General features: G+C 26.2%; 1 protein-coding gene across 6 annotated transcripts in view; it reads left to right on the forward strand.

The window, feature by feature from the left end:
• The window catches only part of Syt7 (Synaptotagmin 7), a 589,787-nt gene that overhangs the window by 146,725 nt on the left and 417,219 nt on the right, over positions 1 to 25,843 (forward strand). For all 6 annotated transcript variants that reach the window (XM_088198058.1, XM_088198052.1, XM_088198055.1 and 3 more), the window contains one exon: positions 11,374 to 11,735. The gene's annotated coding sequence lies outside the window, so the exon portion shown is untranslated. The remainder of the gene's footprint in view (positions 1 to 11,373; positions 11,736 to 25,843) is intronic.

The raw sequence follows: 25,843 nt of genomic DNA on the forward strand, positions 1-25,843 counted from the left end.
AAAAGGATAGATGTAATAAAAAATGACCTAAATAAGATATGAAAAACTATAAAAAATTATTCAATCATATTCTAAATAAAATATGTAGAATAATATATATATATATATGTATATATATATATATATATATATATATATATATATATATATATATATATATATATATATATATATATATATATATATATATATATATATATATATATATATATATATATATATATATATATATATATATATATATATATATATATATATATATATATATATATATATATATATATATATATATATATATATATATATATATATATAAAGATCTTATAATAACAGATAAATGAATAGATGCTGCATTGGGAGTATACGTAGAAGAAATTGTAAATAGGGCATCCAAATACCTGCAAATTCATTACATAATTCGCGGGTATTTTTATAAAGGAACCGGGTACCCGATAGGGTGGTTCTATGTAATTTTTTATCAACTATTATATACTCACCCGGAGTTCAAATTTACGAATACTATATATCTTGGATTTTGAATTTTATCTTGAATTTTAATCATAATTCATTTTACCAATTTGATACTCCGCTTATTGCTACCTACTCTGTATGCAGCTGTGATTTTAATGAAAGCACCCAATATCATTAACCGGAAGGGTTTAATTAATCTCTGAATCGGTTTTGCAAAATATAAAAAAAAGACGGAGAATTTCGCTTCTTAAAAATCATGTGACAACAGATGTTTGATTAAAAAAAAGAACATTATATTGAAATGAAAAGAACTGGGTAGCCGTTAAAAATTACCCGGTTCTCGGTTCCTTTAAAATCACGCGGGTATCCGGAGCCCGGTTTTAAATGTAATTATCGATTCAATAAATCAATACAATAATGAAATATATATTGTTTAATTCAGAGAATTTTATTTAGTATCTTTAAAACATAATTTGTAAATTATATATAGAAACCAGTAGAAAATGAAGATTAAAGCTATAAGTAAAATAGTTTAAAAATGGTTAGATAATTATTTAAAAAAAGGAAGCAAAAAAGTTAAAATAAATTGAGCTTATTCCAAAGAGAAAAAAATATTTCACGATGTACAATAGAATTAGGAACATTGTTATTTAAAATATTTATATATATATATATATATATATATATATATATATATATATATATATATATATATATATATATATATATATATATATATATATATATATATATATATATATATATATAATTAATGAGTCTGCAAAAAATGTAAAATGCGTTTGTTACAGACAAGATTTAATTAATTGCATAGGTAAAAAACTTAGGTAATTAATAATGTATAATTGAATGATGGGTAAAAATAATGTACTACAACTAAATGAGAGTAAAACTATTATTTATTATAGCTATACGTTAGATAATATAAAAATATTTATAGTTAACTGTAATAAAAAAATAGTTAATAATACATATAAAATATTTAAACGTAATTAAAGATAAAAATAAAATTTTAAGAAACATTGTGATTACATAATAATAAAAAAATAGTAGAAAAATAGATATGTTATCTAGGATGAGAAATATGTAAAGTATAAATACAAAAAAAGAATCTACAATTTTATTAAATTACCTTACTTTAACTATTGTGCAATAATATTATATATAATACTTAATAAACTAAATAATACGATGTTGCAAAAATTTCAAAATAGGCAATAGTAGTTAAAAATAAAAATAGATTAATTAGTTGTAAAAGTATGATTCAAAGATAAGAAATATTGAAAATAAATGTTTTTGTATTTATATATAAGTTCAAAAATAATATGCAAATATAGTATTATTTTATGTATTTAATAAACAATAAAAATGTACGTATATTTCATACTAGGAATACAGATAATTAGGGATAGATAAGTTTAATAAAACGGGTACGGCCAGGGAAATATTGTATAAATGTTTTAATTTGTAAAATTATATTTTTAGGAGGCTCTGCAAAAATACAAATGTGAATACCATGAAAGAAACACCTTCGTGCATTAGGAAATAAATTATAATAATACCATATTTTGATTATATTTTTTTACTCTATAAACAATTAGCTATATTAGCTTAATAAATAAAATAAATCAAGAAAATAACTAAATAAGTTAAAAAATTATTTAAACACAAATTTAAAAGCTTAAAACTAATAAATAATAAATAATTTACATTGAAAAAGATATTTTTGTGTTACAGAGACACCTATGGTAATATTTTATAATAAGCTTATTTTAAATTAAAACATTCTGATTTACCATTAATTTAACATATATTTATTTTAATATTGTTTTATATATGATACATATTTATAATATTTTTAAATTATAAAATATTTCTTACATTTAAAATAATAATAAATATGTTTATAAAACATGGAAAAGTTATTTTAGAATGAAAATTCGCCAACAGATGGCCATCGTGATTATTTAACGTGAAATATATTTTTTCCTACTTTTACTTATAAATATATTAATTTATAATATGCTCATGAAAAAATATATTATTATTTGATGTATTTATGTGGTTAAATATTTGGATTTATATATTATATTTTTCATTTTACTTTCAGAATTTTCCAACAGGTGTCTTTAAACTAAACATATATACTTATCCATGACCTAGCACTAACATTTAACTAGTTTATAAGGTTATTGTTTGTAAGAACAGTTGTATTTTATGTTTGTTGACAACAACAAAAACATTTTAAATTTTATTGTATGATTTTTCTCATACAAGACAAACATATATGCGCATTGCTTATATTTTTTAATCAAGCTCGAAACAATTCTTAATAAATTATTCACTCTATAAATTCATACTCTTTGTACTAATTTTTAGATTTGTGTAGTATATTTTTTAATTAAAATAACAATCCAAAATATAGAATATCAATAAATAGGAATAAAATGTTTTTTTGGAATGGCTAAATGTTTTAAATAAAATCTTTAAATACATTACGTACTTTTTAAATCATAACTGTTATGGAAAAATATTGTTTTGCGCTTAAAATACACTTCCGAAAAAGATAAAACATGATAAATCTCTCATCTGACACCAGTGGTACTAATTTGAAATAAATTTTCCACCACTTGCACACAAACCTGTGCTTCTCTGGAGCGGAATAAATTTTTCAGTTAAATGCAAACATACGATGTACTATTTTTATACATGTGTTGTATAATTAATGGGATATTTTATTTTGGTGTGTCCATAAATCTAGTGTCACCGCTTTTAATCTCTATTCGAACCTACGTTACCATATATTATATTTCATTGCTGCTGTTATCAGTGATCTACGAGGGTAGTTGAAATGTTGGACCGTCGACTAACGATTAAGATAGACGTTACAACGGTTGTTCTGTTTTAGATGGGTATAGCGGTCAAGGGAAATTCATTGGACATGGTATAACATTGAAGAAAAACTAAAATAGATTATATTATTTTAAATTTTGGATATTGTTTAAATATATGTATGTATTAAATATGTGCATATTTTATAATTATATGTCAGTTTGATGCACAATTATTTTTTCTATGATAAAGTGAAAATTCTTAGTACCTGAAATTGTCAGGGTTTCGACCACTTGCACAATTTACAATAATTAAGATGTCAAAATAAAGATTAAAAATCTCTAAATTTAGGCTAAAACTAGTATATAAACAACAATTAAAAAGAGATCATGTGATAAAAACAATTGCGTTAATAATTAAAACTATTTCACTGATCACCTAATAACGCAACCATCCCGAGATGTAGTACTGCTGAAAAACTAATCTTTGTTTGGAAAGGATGCGCGCTAAATAACTCGTTTGTAGCTTTTTATTAGCTACTTGTGCAACAAATGCTTGTTATAATTTTTATATTATTTATATTGAGGTGACAACGCTTTCATATTTAAAAAAGACACGGGTTGCACTGAAAGGCCGATTTATCGGATGTTCGGCTCGCGTCATATTTTTTTCCGAATTTAAAGTTTTTTGCGCTATTGTCTCCCTTGCAAGGTGTAAGATTATACATTATGGATTTTAATACAAAATAATCAGTGACGTATTAAAAATAATATGCCATTTGCTTTTTTTGCGTGAGATTTTTGGTTTGAGACTAGTTTATTTAATTTAATTCAGGAAGACGTTAAATTTTATCGCTCTGTTTTCGCGTGCTCACCTAATTCTTGGTCGCACTTAATTAGTACATCTGCGCGTCAGAGAAGGGTCAACTAGATATGGGAGACGGTTTAATCACTTCGTCTCAAGAATAATATAAGTATGGTATTTTGAAATAGTGGTTGTCAATTGGTGGATTCCACACGTTCTACCCTGCGATTAATACTACTGGTATTTTACCTTTCGGTTATTGATCGCTGGGGTGGCAATCTGACCTGTTTTTATATTATAGCGTGAAATCATTTAGTAGGTGTATTAAAGAAGCGACGCAATTGACCCGCAAATATCTTCATCTGCGATTCGACAAAACTCTCTCTAACCAGTATTATCACAACAGATCGTAACTGCTACATAAGAAATTCCTTAAGGATTAATACTTTTTTAGTAAAAATATATTTAAAAAAACTTAAAAATAAACTTTTTAATCTTAAATACCATAATCCAAGCTTTTTGTCAAATTTATTTTTGGTGCTCTTAAGATTGGTTTAGTTTTTATGTAAATATGATTTAATACTGTGGAAAATTAAACCACATGCACAAATTGTTATTTCGATTATTTCGAACAAACGAAAAGAGAATTTTCACGTCTCAAATGTAATGTCACAAACAGTATTTCACACAACAATAGAAGAGAGATTTCAAGATTATAAACAATTGCGGTAATGATTATAAATATTGTACGAAATATATCATACATCCGTTAGGAGACATTAATCACTCTTAGGTACTGGTGAAAAAATACTCTTTGTTCGGAAAGGATGTGCGCTAGGTAGAAAATACATCCTATTTTGCGTATGGGCGCCAATGGGTGCAGATCCTAAGCAGGATCAGCGAATATGATGGACGAGCTCTCCAAAAATTTACCTCAATTTATTTAAATCGCTCCATATTTATATCAAATATTTAATCAATACACGCGTATTAATAAGCAACACGCGTAAAATATTAATTACACTCAATTAATTTGTTACATATTCGTTGTTGTTATGTGAATTTATTTAATAAAAATAATATACAGTTAACTTGTCGACAATACTATTCTATTAATACTCTTTTGTTGGCAAAACCGATTTTATTTTAAGCCGTGAACACATTTCGTGGGTGTGTCCAAGGAGCGATGAAAGGTAAAACGCGGTAAGACAACAAAGAGACACCCTGAAATCCCAACAGCAGGGATGAGAATTGCTAATTAAAAACGAGCCAAGAGACCGTATCGACACATGCAATCAGGACAATACCAGCTTCAATACTGAAATCAGAGATGACAATAATACAACCTGTAACGCCAGGGAAGACTCTTCGCCTTCAATATCTGCCATTTTAACCGCCTTATAGCGCTATCTACATTATTCTATAAATGTAGTGCTCAATATAACAGGCAATCACATTTATTTTAATAAAATAAGTTAGAACATCCCTGAATTATATTAAATAATGAACATTTTTGCGTTATAAACATGCAGTAAAGTATAGATATAATTTTTTTGATTAATAATAATTATAATATTTCTCTCCCTCTCTCTTTAATTTTTTAATTAGCAATATAGCATAATTTATGTGGTCTTTGGTGAGAATTACATCACTGCAACATAATAAAATTTTATTATAAAATTATGCCTATCTGCACTTCTACTAATATTATGATTAAAGTTTTATTATAACCTCGCTGTTTATTTTTAATTCTACTTTTATTGCTAATCACACTTTGAGTAGTAAAAAAAATATAGTTTTATTTAGTGTGTAAAACAGAAAATCATTTATTTATTATAAATTATTAAGAATTTGTAGGAATAATTTCCGCAGTAAAATTTTTATTGAAAAGCAGTTTAGATAAATGCTAAAATATACTGGTAAAATACATTTTAACTGTTAGATGTTGCTTGTAATATTGTCGTTACACATTATTACAGCTGTTTATTTACAATAAATAAATAAATATAATATAAGAGTTGCTACATTTTCGCCTAATCAATTAGAGGTTTTATGTGGCACGGGCAAATATTGTCAAAAGGGTCACACGATTAGTCGGAAAACATTTTTATTAAACATCGGTTAATTTATGGAGGCAAAATCCTTGGAGAGCTATTTATATATAATAAGTCCAGAGAAGTTGACCTCGAAGACATTTTATGTAGCCGCAGAAGTAAAACTGTCAAATAGAATGGAAAGCCTTTATGTATGATTTTAATACAGCCATATTAATTTATCTGCTGTTACATTTTAGGGCAAGTAAAATATCGATGCAGTAAAATATCAAACCAACATTTTAAAATAAAAAATGACTGACCTGGTAAAAATTGTATTCAGTGAGAATATGACACGTAATTCAAACAATAGAAAAATTTTGACTGTTATTTTGACTTAACATTTATTTGTTTCTAGTGGCATAACGTTGACAACCACCTTGTTGCTTAGTTACAGATATATCTTCCGATCCATTGCTGCACGAAACACTTCGGCTATTATCCACGTTCATAAGATAATTTTTTGATGGATAAAGAAGCTCCTGGTCCGAGGTACTTTATTTTTCTCTGTTTAATGGTTGAAAGAAATTTTTAATCACATTGTGGGGAGTATGACTAGCTGCACTGTTAAATCTAAGGTATTTAAAATATTATAAAATTAATTATTTAACTTTCCAGACAAAAGGCCTAACAATAAAAAGGAATACTCAAATAATCAAAAGATTTTATAGACCACCCGGGCGTCTATAAAATGCATGCGTCCCGTAAAATACTCGCAAGCACTGTAAAAACCACCATTTTGTGCGTGAAGAATGCGCGATAGACAATGCTATTACCTGCATTAAGACAGATATTTTTATCTACTACTTGTATAAACAATTTTTTTATATTTTACTTCAGAGAGTGAATATATTATGCTGGTTGGATCATCAAGCAATGCAATGTGCCTACCAAAATCCACGTCTGTGATTCGTCCGACACGTCTCAAATCAAGAGTAACGAATAGGCATATCGATTCGAGACAAGAGATGATCATACAGAGATAGGCGGTAAGCCGCAGAGAGGCAAATCACACGAGAAACATCAGTAAATTGTGTATATGACATTATGACGAAAATCTCAGCTTCTTTATCAGGACTAAATCTCCTTAATCTAATTTAATTTTTCAAGTTTATTCTTCTTTTTATGGCTTCATTATGATCCCCAAATAATAATTTTGTATATATGATCTAGTATTTTTTTGCAATTAGATTTTTTCTTTTAAAAGTTCCAATTGTTTTATAGTAAGTGCTGTTACTGAATTATCTATTTTTTTTTAATAATTGCCAATTATCTGTTAATAATGGTTTTATTGATATCATTATCAATTTATGGCACGACTTTTTTTAATAAAATATTCGTATATGCTATTTTTAATTGTTTAAATATAATTGTTAATATATATTGTATTTCCTTTTTAAATTTTAAATATGAGCTTATAATTAAAATAGTGGACTAAGTTATGTTTCTTCCCTTTCGATATATTTAAAGGTTTGCGTTTGAATTGAAAAAATAAATTTTATTACACAACACAATATCTTTGTATTTTTTGCCAAAAGCGGTATTTTTTATTCTTCTTGTTATTGTACTCTTTGGTCGAAACAAAATTCTTTTGCATCATTATTTACCAGAAAATTAAGAATTTTAACTACATTGTACTATTAACTCACAATAATGTTCAGAGATGTATAAGTAATTCGTTTTTTTAGTCTTGTTTCTATCAAGCTGAAATCACGATCATTTGAAAAAAAACGAATGTCCCGATATTAAACATTTGTGATCTGCAATATTAATATTAATATTAGAAGATTAAACTTTTTTCAACCATGTTAGTGCCATTCTGATGTCACGATTTTGGCCTGAACAAGAATCGTTGTTTTATTCAGGTAGTCTCATTTTCACAATGCTAAAAAATACCCTAGGCGACTTCTTGTAAACCTCTTGAAGCTATAGTCTTATCCCATATATACATTTCAACCATATTATTGTAAAAATAAAGTTATATTTTGCATGATATTAAATTAATTTTAAACAGTATGCCATGAAATAATTATTAAACTAATTTTTCTCGAATTCTTGACTTAGACCACTATCATATATTAGGGCTCATATAACGCTTTAAATACATTTAGATAGCAGATTCCTGCATTGTTTTCTAACCCACCTGGAATCTTGAGCAATAAATAAAGGCCGTCTCCCAACCGGACCGAATAAACGAGCTAATTACGATTGTGTGTATTTTCGTAGGTAATTGTCGGGCCCTTTGAAATATTAACGGAACTTCTTGTCATCAACAGCGCAATCCCCGGGGAGAGGACAATTTCCGTGCGAAGCTTACCCAAAGGGTTTTCTCTCTATATCTGCTAGTAAAAGTTAATACTGTGCCTTCTTAATTTATATTAAAGCCCATACAATATACATTTAACATTGTAGTATAAGTAGCATCGAAGAAAACTTTCAATTTAGATTTAGGAATGGGTAGATGAACACAATGGACGCGAAAAAAATGATATTTGAGAGGATTCAATGAGACTTAAGGTTCTTAAAATTTCGTTTTCTATTGTTGTTTGAGATGTATTTCGACTGCTAGCTACACAATTCTATTGTGATGGTTTTATATTTATTGTAATAAATGTATATGTATGTACATATATAATTTGTAATATTGAAAGCTATTTTTTCATTTGAAATTCATATAAAAGCTCTTTTATACTTCAATAAACATTTGTTGTAATGTATCTACATATATTGCGCATCAAAGGATCAGTTAACACATTTATGTTATAAGCAAATAATAGTCTAATAAGTAATATAAATAATACTAAAATCTAATCAGTACTTTATATGTTTTTGTTAGGTTTACATTTTTTTTCGCTTTACCTATATGTTTTTTTTTTAATTTATCAAGTCCGCTTTGTAATAAGAAAAACGAACTTAGCCGAAATATTTATGGGAACTATTTTTGAAACAGTTTAATGTTAAAATAAATAAAACTTTTAAATATTTTAAATTATTTTTTAAAAGAAAAATAAATTTTTAAGATAAAAAATTAAACTGTCTAACAAACTTAGTTAAACCGAGTTATTACTAAAATCTATTATGTAAATAGTAGTTATTTTGAATCATTTAAAAACGTTTCCCACTCCTTTATTTAGTTCTCTAATATTTTTATGTTTTTAATAGCAGCGATTTTCAAACAAATTTCAAAACCAGAATCAGGCTGGCTAACTGACTTATTCGAGATTTTTACGTAACTGTAAAATTCTTTAAAATTATTTCTCTCTAAAATGTTTGTTTAATTAAAGGGTATTTACAATATATGATTATATTTTTCACGAATTTCAATACATTACTTACCTAAAGAGAAAAAGAGGGATTGCATATCGCGCATTTTCTTGTTCCTATATCTTTTTTCGATCTCTGATATTGGGGTTATTATCTAAGTCAATGTTTTGATATTATTTTGGCCGCCACAGATTTTATAGTTGCATTATTTTAGATTTAATTGCGTGACTTTATTTTTTGTTAAGGTAAATACTTAATTAATTCATTTATATTATCAGACTTTTTGGCGTGTGTAATAGTTTAATACCTTTTTTTGTGTAAGTAAAATCTAGCAGTTTTAGTAAACTTTTCTTTTGAATTATTAATGATTACCGTTAATGGACATCGGTGCGGATATTATACTCCGATGTTCTATTAATCTGAGGGACACAAATATACTTATTGTACGACACTCTTAGAAAATCTTGTACAGCTTGTTTTAAGGCACGACAGTTTTCTTTAATTTAATATTTAAATTAAATATTTATTCATATATATGTACATTCATAAATATATTATGCTTTGTATAAATCTAATAACACTTACTATGTGGGTCACTAAAATAAATCTTTAATAAAAAACTTTGAGTAACAAAAATAAGTTATTAAATAGCCTAATCTAGATAGGGCTATACTATAGTCAATTTTAACAGATAAACATATATTTATTTCTACCAGTATAATTTAAAAAATTACAGTTTTTTATGGCCTTGTCAGTTTCTAAGCAAAATATTTTTACATAAAAATTCATAATAAATACAGTTGTGTGTTTTTCGACTTTGATTTGGTTCAAAAATCGGTGTGTTGATGTAGTAAAGCAGAATTTTGATTTTAATATCACAGTATAAAAAAAAATCCGTCCTCGTCTCCCGCTTTTAACCGATAAACGTCACGAAACAAAAACATCTCACGCATACAAATTCGAATTTAAGACATAGTTTTACTTTAAGTTTTATTTAACAAAATATTATTATGAAATTATAATCTAATTTTTAGAAAATATGTATGTATACTAATATAATAAATAAATAGTAAGCATAGCTATAAGTATTTAAATTTAAATTAGATTTTGCAATCGATTTCAACATTTTAAGCTGCGATATATTTAGTTTAAAAATATATTTAAAATAAATAAAAGTACTTTATAAATGATATAAAACATAATTAAATTACAAAAAGAGCGGTTTCCATAGAACCGAAAAAGGTTTCAGGTTTTACAAAGTCCGCATGGGTTTGATTGAAATTTATTAGGGATTTCTAAAGTAATATATTCTTCGTGAATTTGAAAGTACGCAGGTCTATTTGTTTTATATAAAAATATGTAAATAAATAGACATATGTTTTCGATTACATAACATATATTCAAACCATTAGGCACAAATCCATTACATTAACTAAACTACTTTACTACAATATTATCATTTCTACGATCGCTAAGTAAAGTAATTACATTAGTAATTATCAGATCAAAGAAAACCATTAAATTAAATTTGTGTATTATATTTATTTAAGCTGAAATACATTATACTTTAGTGATATAAAATAATAAGGATTTTAAGTAATTAGAGCAATTTATTATACAGATTATAATTAGAAGCAATAGCTTACTTGAAAGATTATACCTTTAATTAATTATATAAGGTACAAAAGCGAATCAATCCATAGCTTCATTATGGCTTAGTTTCTCGTTGAATAATTTATACATTCAATTAAGCACAAAAGCTCTCATATTCATTCATATATGTGTGTCATTTTATTCAGCATGTGAATAATTGAAGCTTTAAGCTCATATAAAAAATAAAACATCATTAAAAGTTTAAATATTAATTAATTTTGTATTTATTTTGTTACAGGTTACTTTGCCTTGAGATTGAAAAACAAACAACTTTGACCTTTCGGAATGATTTAAAATTGTGATGAAAAATATGAGAGAGGCTTTCGTCGCATTTGGCGACCATAAAAGTTAAACAATCTAGAGTTGAAGTATGAAAAGCTGCGAATTGGAACGATGATCGTACTGGCGGAAATTGGATGATTGAAAACCGCTGATTGTTTGGAATTGCATATATTGCGATTTGGGATTTTACGCAAAAATGAGTCGACCCATTTCAGATACTGGGTGAAGCATTTCGATTACGTGTTGGAAGAATATCAGTTCAAATTACTTTGCGATCCGATCGAGTGCAGCTTTTTAACCGAAGTTTTAAATTAAAAGGTGAGTGAAACTTTTTATTTTTAATTAAATTAAAACTTATTGTATGTCTAAATTTAAAATGAACTACGTTTCGTTTTAATGTTTAAATATCATAATTATAAAGTTGTGATTTGTTCAGATTAAAATATTTAAAATACCGCGATTTAAATTATATGTAATATTTATAAGGTTTTAATTATAGGATTTTATTAGGGCATTTAAATAAACAGATGAACAGACAAGAGAGATATGTGATAACTTTCAATATAATTTTCATGTTTTACCATGAGTTCTTATTGATTCATAGCAACTTTATAAATAATTGATTGTGGTGCTTTGAGACTAATGCATGCCTTTAATATTTAAGTAAGGTTGTTTGTGTAAAATTATAGTACATCAGTACTTTTTTAACACGCACATTACGCAGCCTAACAATGTAATTAGAAGCTGTCGACTTTCCGACGAGTTTTTGGTAGAAAAAAGACTTCCTGTCGGGCAAAAGCTCGTAAAGCCTTCCATTACAAACATTTTTCTTGTGGATTCTTGACGATAGGTGTTCGTTCTAAAAGGTCAGGCGTAAATTATCGCCGCCCTTAGCAGGATCCATTAACGTGCAATGTAAACTTAATTATACTCCGCCATATTTACTTTGGTGTGAATTTTTTTTTTCATCAAAAAGTCGATCATTCAACTTACATACATATATACTGCACGTTTTAAAAACGAGCCTAAAGTGTACATAGTTAAGTTTAGTCATTAAAATTAAAGCGGTGAGACTGGAATGAATTTTTGTATTAAGAACTTGGAAATGGTTTGAAGTATGTTTAACGAGCGAAATGTATTTTTTCTGCCAAACTTTTACAATGCCAGTAAAAGGGCAGGTAAAAGTTAAGTTGTAGTCCAATGTTTAGATGTGGGCATATTTTTTAAGGCTTTACGCTACTTACGACCCAAACATACTTGTGTTTTATGTAAATATGGTATACGTATGTAAGATTACTAAGTGCGTATACTATATTTTATATTATGCTTGAAAATATATATTCAAAGATTCGAAGAAATAGTAAATTAAATACAGTTATATTTTCGTGTCAGATTAATTATTTGATAAGGTTCGATTTTTAATAGCTTAATATTAATATATTCTTTTATTAGTTAATTACTTAGATATATAATATATATAATAATATAAAATTTTTCAATTATAAGTTATGTTGTACATAAATATTTGATGCTCTTATAAAATAATGTGTTTTATAATTAACTAAAAGCTGGAAATGTCGATATAAAATAATTCAATTTTGCGACAAAGATACTTTAAATATATCATATTAATATATTGCTTTTTTGTTAATATGTATTGAAATAAAAATACATAATATTTATATCTATATATTGTAGTAATTGTATAACAACTTGGAATAAAATTTATCATCTTGAAAAACAGTATAAAAAAAAATAATTCTGGGTGACTTAAATTACTTACCTTGTGAATATTTTAAAATTAATTGTTAGCTACTTAGAAGTACCTCTTAGCATAAAAATACAGCTGTTAACAAAATGTAGCTCATTTGATAATAATATTAGAAAGTGTGGAAGAAAAAATTCACGTTAAAACATTAAATAGACATTTCTAATTAATTTATTTAAAACAAGATAATTGTAAATAAATATGGTACCCTGATGCGTTACAATTAGAGTCTCCAATTCGAGTAATCGAGTACTCGATACTCGAGTATTTTTGTCTATTTTTCAAGTACTTGATAATCGAGTATTTTGAAAATTACTCGATTAATACTCGAAATTAAAAAATTTTGAAATATTTCAGAAACAAAAATAACTTTAACTCGGTCCGGTAAAGGTTAACGTCTTGCTTTTATTTGGCGTTTATGCCCGAAGTCCCGAGTTAGAGCGGTTACTATCAGGTATAATTTTTTCTGAGCTCCATAGTTTCATAGTTCCGGTCGTCGGCTATGTTAGTGGGTACGACGGAGAAATTTCTTTTGTGTTTTCTGTTTGACAGTCCCGACTTATCTAATTTATGCCAATGAACAATATGAAATATCAACAAAAAAAAATTTTAGGTTTTACGACTATGCAGTTGTAGCGTAAAGTGTTGTAAATTGTTTATACTGATCCCTCAGCTTAAAATATAAATCAAAACAATTATGTGTTTTAAAGGCATTTAAAGTAAAGTCAGTTCTTTGCGAACCGTTTAGCTCTAGAGTGAAAGGGATTCACCCAAATACATCTTCGAAGGATATATATTTAAATTCTTCGCATTAATCAGAAGGAGTAGAATATTGTATATTGTTAAGAAAAAAAATCTATTCAAGAAGAATTACAAAATGCTATTTTGTCAATAGTCGAAGGAAATAAGAGAAAAGCAGAGAAGGGAATGAAAGAAGAGAACATAAAAAGAGAGTTCAAAAAATTTTATATCTATAAAAAGCGAACAGATATAAATTAGAAGCCTTATCCAACGCGTTAATGACAATAAGACCAACATCAACAGCAACGGAAAGGGTTTTTTTCATAACGGGAATAATAAAACCAAAGGTTTGCAGTAATATTAAATTCGAGACACTTTTTGCATTATTGTTTTTAAAAAGTAAGTTAAAATTATTATATTAAAAGTTAAAATAATTGTAAAAATTAACATACTAAGTATTTTATTTATTTATTTATATGTGCACGAATTTGAATAATAGCTATTTTGGTACATTTGGTAAATACTCGAAAGTACTCGAGTACTCGAGTATTTTAAAATTTTAATATTCGATACTCGAGTAGTTGATGGTTAGAGTAATTGGAGACTCTAGTTACAATAGTCGAAACATATAAAAATAAATATTAAATAGCATAGATACCCTGAACTCCGTGAATTAAAAATCAACGCTCCTAAAAAACCGCGATGGGATACAAAACGCTATCCCAAGAACTCTTTCGGAATTCTTTCGTTTATAGGAAAATATTATGTTTATTCAAATAATCAGGTATTCCTGTAATAAATGTCAATAAACAATGTTTTTTATTTTACTGATTGAAAATATATTTTTCATCTAAAGGTATAATTTTCTCCGACTCTTTGAGCAATTTTTGAATCTCGTTAACATGCTGTTTAAAGCTTTGATACAATATATTCCGTTTGCTTCCCTTTTAGATCGTCTGCATTTTAATTTATTTTGTCTAGGAAGTGTTGTATCGATCGAAATAAATTCTAGTCGAAAGAAGCAAGGTCTAGATAATAAGGTGGATAAGATAAAACCTTTCTTGATTTTATCGAGTGTAATTTTTTTCTGTTTACATGTGGTAGCTTTTTTATTTTATCGTGTAAACATATATTTTTTAGAAAAATAATTATAAATATAACGGCAATGTGTTGAGATTTGCTTGTCAAATTGAAGGTCATGAGTTCAAAAACCACATGAACTCATAGAGTATATTATTATGTATTGTGTCTGGGAGATCGGAATTAGTGATTATTATAAATACAATTTCAATCGATCACATGAGATCAGTTTCATAATCTCACATAATATATAATAATTGAGATGAAGTATTTAAAGCAAGTTTATTTTTCATGCTATAAGTGCTAACAATTATATAACATGCATATTGTTTATCAAAAAAAATATACCAAAATTTACATAGGAAAGTTAGATCGTATTTATTATATAATATATAATATAAATACAAAAAACAATAGTTTCTTAAGTTCAATATAACAATCTTTTTTTCGAAGCTAGAAACTGGAAAACTACTAAATTTTAATTCATACCCTAGTTAATTTACTGTGTCACTGTTTTCGTTTGTAGTGAATAGTTTATCATGACTGGACATATACGTATAAAAACACTTTGAAATTTACCATTGTAAATATTTGTACTACTAAAAAAATATTGTATTTTCTAAAAACAGAGTGCTTAAGCCCGTCCAATATGTTATGTTATATTTTATAAAATAATAATCTAAGTGTGTTTTTATACATTTATATACCATAAATATAAATAAAATATGTTCTATACAACTTTTATCAGTAATAAATAAAAATATCTAAGCCAAAACAATTAGTGACACCTTTTATTTATGTATTTTTTTAAATACTAATTTAGTCAGGTGTCTCACTACTTACTTATAGGTGATAATTGTCCTTATCCTTTTGTATTGCATTATAATGCCTTTTATTTCACATCTAAATTTTACAATACATAAATATATATTTCTATATATATCTAAGCAAATCTATTTTTTGCATTTTTTTACTTTGAGACTATTCAGACACTTTATGAATCCCGAATTTTCTAAAATTTAAAATTTATTTAATGTTATTTTGATGTTATTAAATTTTGTGATTAATATATATATTTATTTAGTAATATTTCGTTAGCTTGATAATTATTGAATTATATATAAAAATAAAAAGCGACTATACTTGTATTTAATATGATAGTTATTGTTATGTATGTCAAAGTATAAAAATAAATATCGACTTTTATTGAAAAATACAAGTTCGATTACGGATTTTAAATGACGAGAGATTTCTTGCAAGTAATCTCTTGGAAAACTTGGAATTCAGGCAATTATCTTAGCTCTAAGATTCTTTGCTTTATGAACTATAAAACATCATTTTAACAGATTCAATTTATACACAGACTAGATATAAACAAATTTTACAGTAAAAGTAGGAAAAACACAAAAGTTTAAATATATATAATATTAAAAATATACGCAAACCAATATGTGCGATGCTTGTGACCTTTTATCGAATACGTTCCTAATGCTTATTAGTTTTATAAAATATATTTGCGCTTCTGTTTTATCATTTTAAGGGAAGTATTATTAACATATCTGAACTATTTTTTTTTTGCATTGAAGTAATTAAGAATTAATTAGTAAATAAATTTCTTTATTATATAAGAAAAGTGTTTGCGTTATTTAATATTTTATTCAATCAAATAAACAATCTTTTAAAAAGAAGAAGAATAAGGTTATGGGGTTTAAGCTCTTAATTTTATAATTTATTTATTTTAGATCCATTTTGTTATTAAAATATTATTCTGATATTTCTAAATATTTTTAATTGTAGTTAAGAATATTGGTATTTTTAAAACAATGTTTTCGCAAACATCGTTCTTAAAATAGCAATATTAACTTTAAATTATTACTTCTTGATTAATTGAATATAAATTTTAGTTTCTTGAGTGTGCATTATCACAATAAATATAAAGCAGCTCACCTTTTAAATACATTTTTATAATATTTAATTTTATTTAATATTAAATACATGTGAAATCACTATAAAATTAATAACTATACAATCAGGAAAATTGAACGAATAAATAAAATCCCGAACTAAGAAAAAGAAATTTATACTGTACTTTCAAATTGTTTTTTCGAGCCGCTGCTATTTTCTGAATAAATTGCCATGCTTCTTTTAATTTTATTTTGCTTGTAATTTTTGATTTTCCTAAGCCAAGAAAATTAAAATTTTTAATTGCCATATTTATGTCGGTAATAAAAAAACGTGAAAAGCAAAAGGGTCAGGTTCGATCCTTAATTATCTTCCGAATGGGTAAAATACTCGTTCGACCATCAGTTGCTATCTCAAATAACTGATAAACTGGGATTTTTTTTTTTTTAATAATTACTCATCGTAAACTTTGTCAAAGGCCTTCTCAATATTTGTATGTACGTATATACATATGTACCAGGCGCGGGTGGTGAGATACTTTCCCCTCTTAATTGCTCGCGTGTTAAGTGACGAGAGTGAGTGAGAGATAAGAGCATACGGTCAGCATGCCCTTATCTCTCATAATATTTAAATATACATATGTATGTATTTATATAACTCTTTTATATCAAAAATTACCCATTCTCATAACAGTCACCACTAGTTCATATTTATATTAATTTTTCTATCGCTCTTATTGCAAAATCCTTAAAACTATAAAATACATTAAAAAAAATAGTTATATATAGATTTAATACAGACAGAATAGGAAATCTATTTCATAAAATACAGCGAAGTAAATTGATTTTTCTCTTGCACCGGAAATTGCATACAAAAATATAATCAAGGATAACGTCTAGCTAAAGTAGTTGATTTTTACTTTCAGACTCTAAATACAAATGTTCCAATTGATATTTTGTATTTACAAACGTCCCTTAGCGCTGCACCAAAACAAACACTAAATCAAGGGAGTCGCAATAGCTCGTCTGCAACATGTCCTTTGCCCACGCAATTTCAGGCTGTAGGCTATATTTAGCATCGTAGCCCGAGCTGGAACGGTAGGAATCTGCATTATCGACTGCGCTACGAAAGCTCACGAGCGTAGCCGAACCGCGCGGGAAAAACTCTCGAGGAAATCCCGAACGTTCGTTAGTCCTTCGGCCACTACCATTCTGCGAACATTTCCCGAGCACTTTGTCGTCTAACGGTCTGTTAGCACAATAAAAATTGTCGGTAAATTGCATACCGCTTATTCAATCGCAGAATCGTCGGTGGAATCGATCGGAAAATTGGTGAAAATCGGCGGTTTTTCGTGACGCGCACTCCCACTGCATGCAACAGTTGGACGGCGGAAAAGTCTAAGAAAAACTGCATTTCATTGTGAAAATACGTGAGGATGTGAAATACAAACACATACACATACAAACACAATTTTATATAAAGCATTAATATTTTTTAACATTTATTACGACTTTCAATCATGAAAAAAAATATTTTATTTAAATCGTTTTTCTTTGACTGAAAAACATTTTTTTATTTTTGAAATTTTTATTTAATTTAATTTTAAATCATTACTTTTGGATCAAAAAGTATCATTATATTTATAAGATTTTTTTATTAAAGCTACTGTATTTATTACTATTTTAATAAATATGTAAAATAAAATATAAATATGTAGGAAAAATATCATAGAATAAATGATATTTTTAGAGCATTTATTTTCAATACTGCGCAATTATTTTAATTGCATGTAATGAATTTAGGTATAAAATAAAATAAATATAATTAAAATGAACGTTTAATTATATTAAATGCAAAATATGCACGTTTTTCAAGCAAAGGGTCGCGTATCAACTGTTGCATTACCTGTAGATGGCTCCATCGATTTTACCCCATTCCATAGTGTTTTTTACTGTTTTTCTATTACATAGTGTATCTAAAGGCTTATAAACATTTATATAGTAACTATAGCTGTTCTTAATAACCTGATAAGGTCTTTTACATATTTTTGTTACCTTCAAAAATATTCTTACACACAAAGCGATTCTCATAAATTTAAGAAAATTTATTTATCATTGCAATTTTTTTACAAACATGACCATCATGACTTGACAGGTGGTCCCAATGCATCACGATGGACATAAATCACTGATAAAGTATTATAAATATTTTTGTGTCTTTAAAAAATCATTTTACAGACAAAGCGATTCACATAAATTCGAGAAAATATATTTTTCATTTTAATTTTATTACAAATCTGACCATTATGACTTGACAGATTGTCCCAATGCGTCACGATGGACATAAAACGCTGATAAGATCTTGTAAATATTTTTGTTTTTTTAAGAAATATTTTTAAAGACAAAGCGATTCACATAAATTTGAGAAAATATATTTTTCATTTAATTTTTTTTACAAATTTGACCATCATGACTTGACAGGTTGTCCCAATGCGTCAAGATTGACATAAAACAAAATATATATATTGAGTTGAACATCTAAAAAAATAAAAAGTATTATGGTGCACACCAAAATTAGATAAGCACCATCCTAAATATATGTTTCTATGTCTTAAATAATTAAGTATTTTAAAGAGCTTTTTCAATTTATTTTATTACGCATTAAAACTTATCGTGAGTCTAAAATATTGACGCATTTTAACAAAAATAGTTATGGACTCATACAAGTAATAGTAAAAAAATAGTTAAAATCCATTTAAATACATTATGAGTTTTTTTTTAAATTCTTCTCCCGTTTATTTATGTTTTTTTCACCAATAGTAATTTAATTGAAAAATCTTATAATGATATATAGAACAATTTAAAATTTTAGCTCTCAGTCAAATTAAAGTTTATCTAATTAAAGTTGTAATACAAAATAATATGTCCGAAAATTTATAAGTAAGATGATGTATAATGATTCAAGAAACTTTCAATCGAATAAAATATTAAGAAATAATTTTATTTTTTAATTAAATAGATAATATAAATATAAATATTATATATAATTTATTATCAAAATTATTTTTAATATATATTGAATATTTCTAGCCTTTTTAAAAAAGATATAAAATATTCTTATATTTTTTATACAAAACTAGTTACTTCTTAAAGTAAACTGTAATTTTTTTGTTGCATATTATGTTATAGTAAGTTTTTGTAAACAGTTAAAAAATATATGATTTGAAAAATCTTATCAAAATTATATACTTTAATACACTTAAATTTGCGACAATATATTTTTCATTTTAATTTTTTACAAATCTGACCATTATATTTAGCTTGTCCTAATGCGTCACGATGGAATTGAAATAAACAATAAGTATTTAGTTGAACATTTAAGACATTATAAAATATTTATGGTGTACACCTAAATTATATAAGCATCATCCCAGTACATGTTTCTATGGCTTTTATAATTTTAAATAGCTATTTTATTTTATAACGCATTATAACTTATCGTAAATCTAAAATAACGACGCAATTTAACAAAAAATGTTAAATTAAAAACTAGTTATTTATTAAAGTAAACTATAACTTTTTTCGTTGCATATTATATTATAATATAGTTGATATTTAAATCTATACTAAGTTTTTGTTTACAGCTAAAAAAAGATGATTATCATGTTTCTTGAGAAAATTATGTAGTTTTAATTCGAATTATTACAGATTTGGTGTTCTTAGATTTTCCTTATCTCTCATATAAATATCATGATAAATAATTAAAATAAAATTGCGTTAGGTCATAAATTGATTGTTAGCTATAATAATAAATAGCTTATATTAAAATGAATAAATTTTCCTGATTTACAAATATCACTGATTTACTTCATTGTAACGTATAAATCTTACGCTCGTAATATTTCAATAAATAATTAAATAAAAACATAATTAAAAAAACAATAAATTTAGCTTGTTTTATATTAAATTTTAAATTATTTTAGTGAGATATAAAACGCCACATTTTTGTTAACTTATATTTTACAATAAAAAATATGTTCTTTCACCAAAAATGTTATATTATCTTTAATTTAACATTAAATAAATTCATTGTTTATAAAAATCTTTATTTTTCAATGTTGTAAAGCTGTCAAAGGCAAACATAACATTTTTCTGATTGTCGAATTTCCTTTTTTTTATAAAAAAAATATTAATGTTTAAAAATTAAATAATATGTAAGAGAAAGGTCAGGCGAATATAAGGAATGAGGCAAAAATGTTACTAATAATTCTATAATTCAACAGTAGTTAGTAAAGCATAAGGTTTTATATTACCATTTAGTGAAATTGTTCAACAAACTTGTTTTATGGTTAATTTTCTATTCGTGGCGTAAATTTTACTACAATTATTTTTTTTATTATTAAGGTACCACAATTTGCATACTTGGTTTTAGTGCATGTTATTACACTTCTTTGTTGCCTAATCATTGTCCTAATATTGTCTTGTTATTATAAAGAATCTATTTTTTATCACAGGTAATGATTATTTTTTATAATAATTCACAATTGTTTGTGATAACTAATAAAGAACATAATTAAAAAAGGTGTAGCTTTTCCTTTTTGCTCAATTCGAGCGGTTCTCATTAGTCCAATTTTGATACCTTTTTAATGGTATCTAAATGTTGTAAAACAGTTTACAAGAGAAACCTTTAGGTCTGTTGTGAGTAGGTAAATAAATGTCTGTGGATTACTTTAACAATCTTTTTTATCAACAGCAGATGGAGAATATCCACTGGACTCCCAATTGTTTCTTGAAAGACTTAAATACGCACTGATTCTTTTCGGTCAATTTGTGCAGAATCCATTTTTATACCTTTTTAATGGCACCTGGATGCTGTGTAACGGTTGCAAAAAAACCCATAAATCTACTGCGAGTAGGAAAATTAATTAGCTTCAACATGATTTCTTTATCTTTAATGTAATTTTTAATTCATTTTTAAGATTAATATGCTAGTTTAAATGTTTTGAACTATCGCCTTATAGTTCTCTGACTAACAGTACCTTCGCCAAATCTAAAATTCATATTCCTTTCATGATTTGCTTCTTTTTTGTTGACTTTTAATGATAAAAGACTGCAATAAAACAAAATAAAATAAGGTACTTGATGTTTATAACTATCTAAATTTTTTTTACCAATAACAATACATGATTTATTGTATTTGATTAAAACTGTTTATTGCTTTACAATATATTTTAATAACATATATTTGTAAGCAATATCTAATACAACTTTCCAAACAATCAATCAACTAAAATAGCTGTCGGTTTCAGTGGCATTTTAATTAAACACCCTTCTCGGTTAATTTGTTATTCAGACGTTTGATCGATTGCAGAAATTCGATTAGATTCATATTTGTACATGATATTACATCTTTACAAGTTGTATATTATATCTAGAATCCACAGGTAAATATAGAATTTTAAAGGACGTATAGCGAGTGCTTTATAAGCGGTTTTTTTCGAAGAGCTCTGCGAAATTGAATATACTAGATTTATTGTATGGTATAAATTTCAAGATGAATCTTCGCGTGATACGCAAATATAGCATGAAAAAATATTTTTAATACTTTTTAATAATAAATCGTTTATAATGAATGGATTCAGATTTATTTTTAATATGAAAAATAATAAAAAGCACTCGAATAAATATTTTGCTTGATACAATTATTATTTTTAATTTATATTTAAAACCTATTGTGATGCTTTTATATACAAAACGCTCCAGTAGATTTATATATAAGGTTAAAGTGGGTAATCCGCTAACCCTTTTAAAGTGTATTTTGAGGTTTTAATTTAAATTGTATATTTATAATTTATTTTTAATTTTTTATGTGCTTAACCACAGTTTCTAAAATCTTCTTAATGAAATATTAAGAAATAAACTTTTATTAAAAGGGTTTGAGAATAACCGAGAATGGTGTTTATATTTTACTATTTAGTTTAAATATATATGTGTAAGTCCTATACAACTATCACAAAATACATATAAAAATATTTACTATAACGACCACCAACTGCGAGTACCTGGCTTAGAACCAAGTAATACTCTAACAATACTCGAGAATTCAAGCGCTGGTAATTATGTGACACCTAAAAACAAAACTCCTATAAAATCTTGATATTATATATTTTACTTAACAGAACTTTAAGTAGTGCATTTCCAAGTATACTCGTCGACGCGACCCAATGGAATCATATCTAAGCAGAAATTAATAAGTCAAAAATTTTATTGCTTATATTTTTTATATAAAAATATCTAACAATTAAACCCTTTATTTATTGTCACCATTAGCTATCACGTAGACATGCAGACACACAATATGCAAACTACGTGGTGAAGTATGAATTAAAATTAACTATTAAACCCGTAGACATGTTAATGGATTATTTTCAGTCCGACACGGGCATCGTGTTATTGTTATAAAGTCACGTCATTGTCAGCTGCTCTAAACAGACGGCTCGCGTTCCGCTTATGCCAGACAGGATTAGCCCTGGGCTCTGAGAATTTCCAATTAACCACAAGGGTCACGATTTTCAATTAGTGCAGAAATGTACGTAAATATTTAGGATGCGAAAGCCTAAAGATTTTATCAAACAGGATTCACATTTAGTAGATTGGAATTGTATAGATATAGATTTGTTTTTATATATCTACATATGTTAAAGTATAAAGTCGCTTCATAAGATAAGTAAATAAGGTCTTATAAAACTGCAAAAAATAAGAATAAATATAGTTGTGAGCTGTATTAAATAAAAATTCATATTTCACGTATCAAAGATGTCTTATTAAAATTTAAAATGTGTAAATATAATTTGATATGAAATATTTTTATAAATTGCATATACTATATTAAAATTTATGCAAATATGAGTTTTTTATAAAAAAGACTCGTTTATTAATTCTATCAATTCCAAAAATTTTTAAAATTAAATTATTAAAAATGTACTTTCAGTAGCAACTTTGTTGTTAATGCATTGAATGCATTTGGTCAATTTCTTGACTTGAACTTATAGCTATAAAGGTTTATCATTGATTTAAAAAAAAAGTTTTGTTGAGCGTATACTATAATTCTCATTTTGTAAAATAATATGGCCCTTAATCTTCTTTTTAAAGTGTCGTAAAAGAAACGCTTTTTATCGTACGTTACAGTAAAATAGATTGTTTCTGTTGTGTGTAAGAAGTGCAGGATAAACTTTTACCAGCGATTTTTTCTCCATTAGTTCATGCGGCACTCATTTTGTATTACTAATATTTTTTTAATTACTATAACTGTTTTAAGTTAAACGAAACCTTTGAAATACTAACGCTTATATTTGGATTTCTTAAACAGTTTATAGTGGTCCATAACTATTGAATTATGCGTGGTCAACAAAAGTGAACTGTGAAAGTGAAAGTCGCCATTATTTTATTTTTGTATTATTTTGTAAAAAAAAGTGAATCCGTTATCGTTAAGGTTTTAAATTTTGACGCACGCTACAACAAAGTCATGATATGGATATTTTTGGTTGTGTTGTAACATGGAAAAAAATTGCGTAAAATCATAAAAATCACAATAACGATTTATATTATGTTTATTTTGTTCGTGCGGTACCCATTTGTTAAGTTTTTTAAATTTTTCTCTTGTTTTTCTAAGTAGTTTAACTTATTTTGAATATGAATTTACACTCTGTGGAAGCTCTCAAATTGTTGTGTGTTGCTTTGGTTTTACTAACAGTCACCATTATTATTTTTATATGATTGTGATTTTGTAAAATGCTTTGAGTCTGTGTTTTTGTCTAACTATTGCGCAGACCACTTTTTGATATAGTAGGATCAAGAAGTAAATCGTTTTTGTTGTGTAAAATAAGTTTTAAGAACATACGTGAAATCAGAATTATAGTCCATATGATTTTTCTGATATTAATAACCTTCGTGCGGCACCCATTTGCCATCTTTTTATTTCTCTTGCTTTTTAAAGTAGTATAACATCTTCGAAAAATATACCTAATTTTTGTGCGTAGTACTTATTCATTCATGAATGAATAATAGTAATTCATTTTTTTTAAATATAATTCGATGTATTGAATTTTTTTACAGTCATTGTGCAGATTGTATTTTAGTGTAGTGAAAGATAAGCATTTTATCGCAATATTAATGTGATTGAGAAGTGAAGCATTTTTGTGGTCTGAAAGAAATTTAAAAAAATCATATAAATCGCAATAAAGATTTTTCTGATTTTCATTTAGTTTGTGTGGCACCCATTTGTAAAGCTTTTCTTATTTCCCTAGCTGTTTTAAGTTGTATTTTTTTTAAAATAATAACACAAATATTCTTATTAAGCTCTCGCGTGATTGTTTGAGTTCTGATTTAACTAGCAGGCACTGACACTTTTTATTTTATAATTTTGCTTTTGTAAAGTTCTTTGAATCCTTATTTTTATACAAACATTACTGAAATAACTATTTGTTATAAAATTTTCAAATTAGTCTTACGTAACAATACAATTGAAAAATAGATCGTTTTGATTTTTAAAAAATTGCGTTAAATCAGAAAAATTGCTATTATGATTTTTTAATTTTAATAAATTCGTGCGGCACCCATTTCTCAAGCTCTTTTGCTTTCTCTAGTTGTTCTAAGTAGACTTACATATTTGGAATATGAACCCGTGTTCTGTATTAGCTTTGGTTTTGATTAAACAATTACTCACCATTATTTTTCAATGATTGTGTTTTTGTAAGATGCTTCAAATTTTTATTTTTGTGGTGAAAAATCTCAATTTTGTCGCATTTGATAGAAAAGTGGATTGTTATTATTATCTAAAAAAAGTTTCCAGAAGCTGCGTGACCTCGAAAAAATCGCTTCTAAAATTTTTCGGATTTTGACTTGTGAGGCACCTATTTGTCAAGCTTTTTTTGTTT

The sequence above is a fragment of the Plectrocnemia conspersa genome, unplaced genomic scaffold (genome assembly GCF_051122295.1).
Source record: "Plectrocnemia conspersa isolate PC_06_02 unplaced genomic scaffold, ASM5112229v1 ptg000011l, whole genome shotgun sequence".
Taxonomy (NCBI): Eukaryota; Metazoa; Arthropoda; class Insecta; order Trichoptera; family Polycentropodidae; genus Plectrocnemia; species Plectrocnemia conspersa.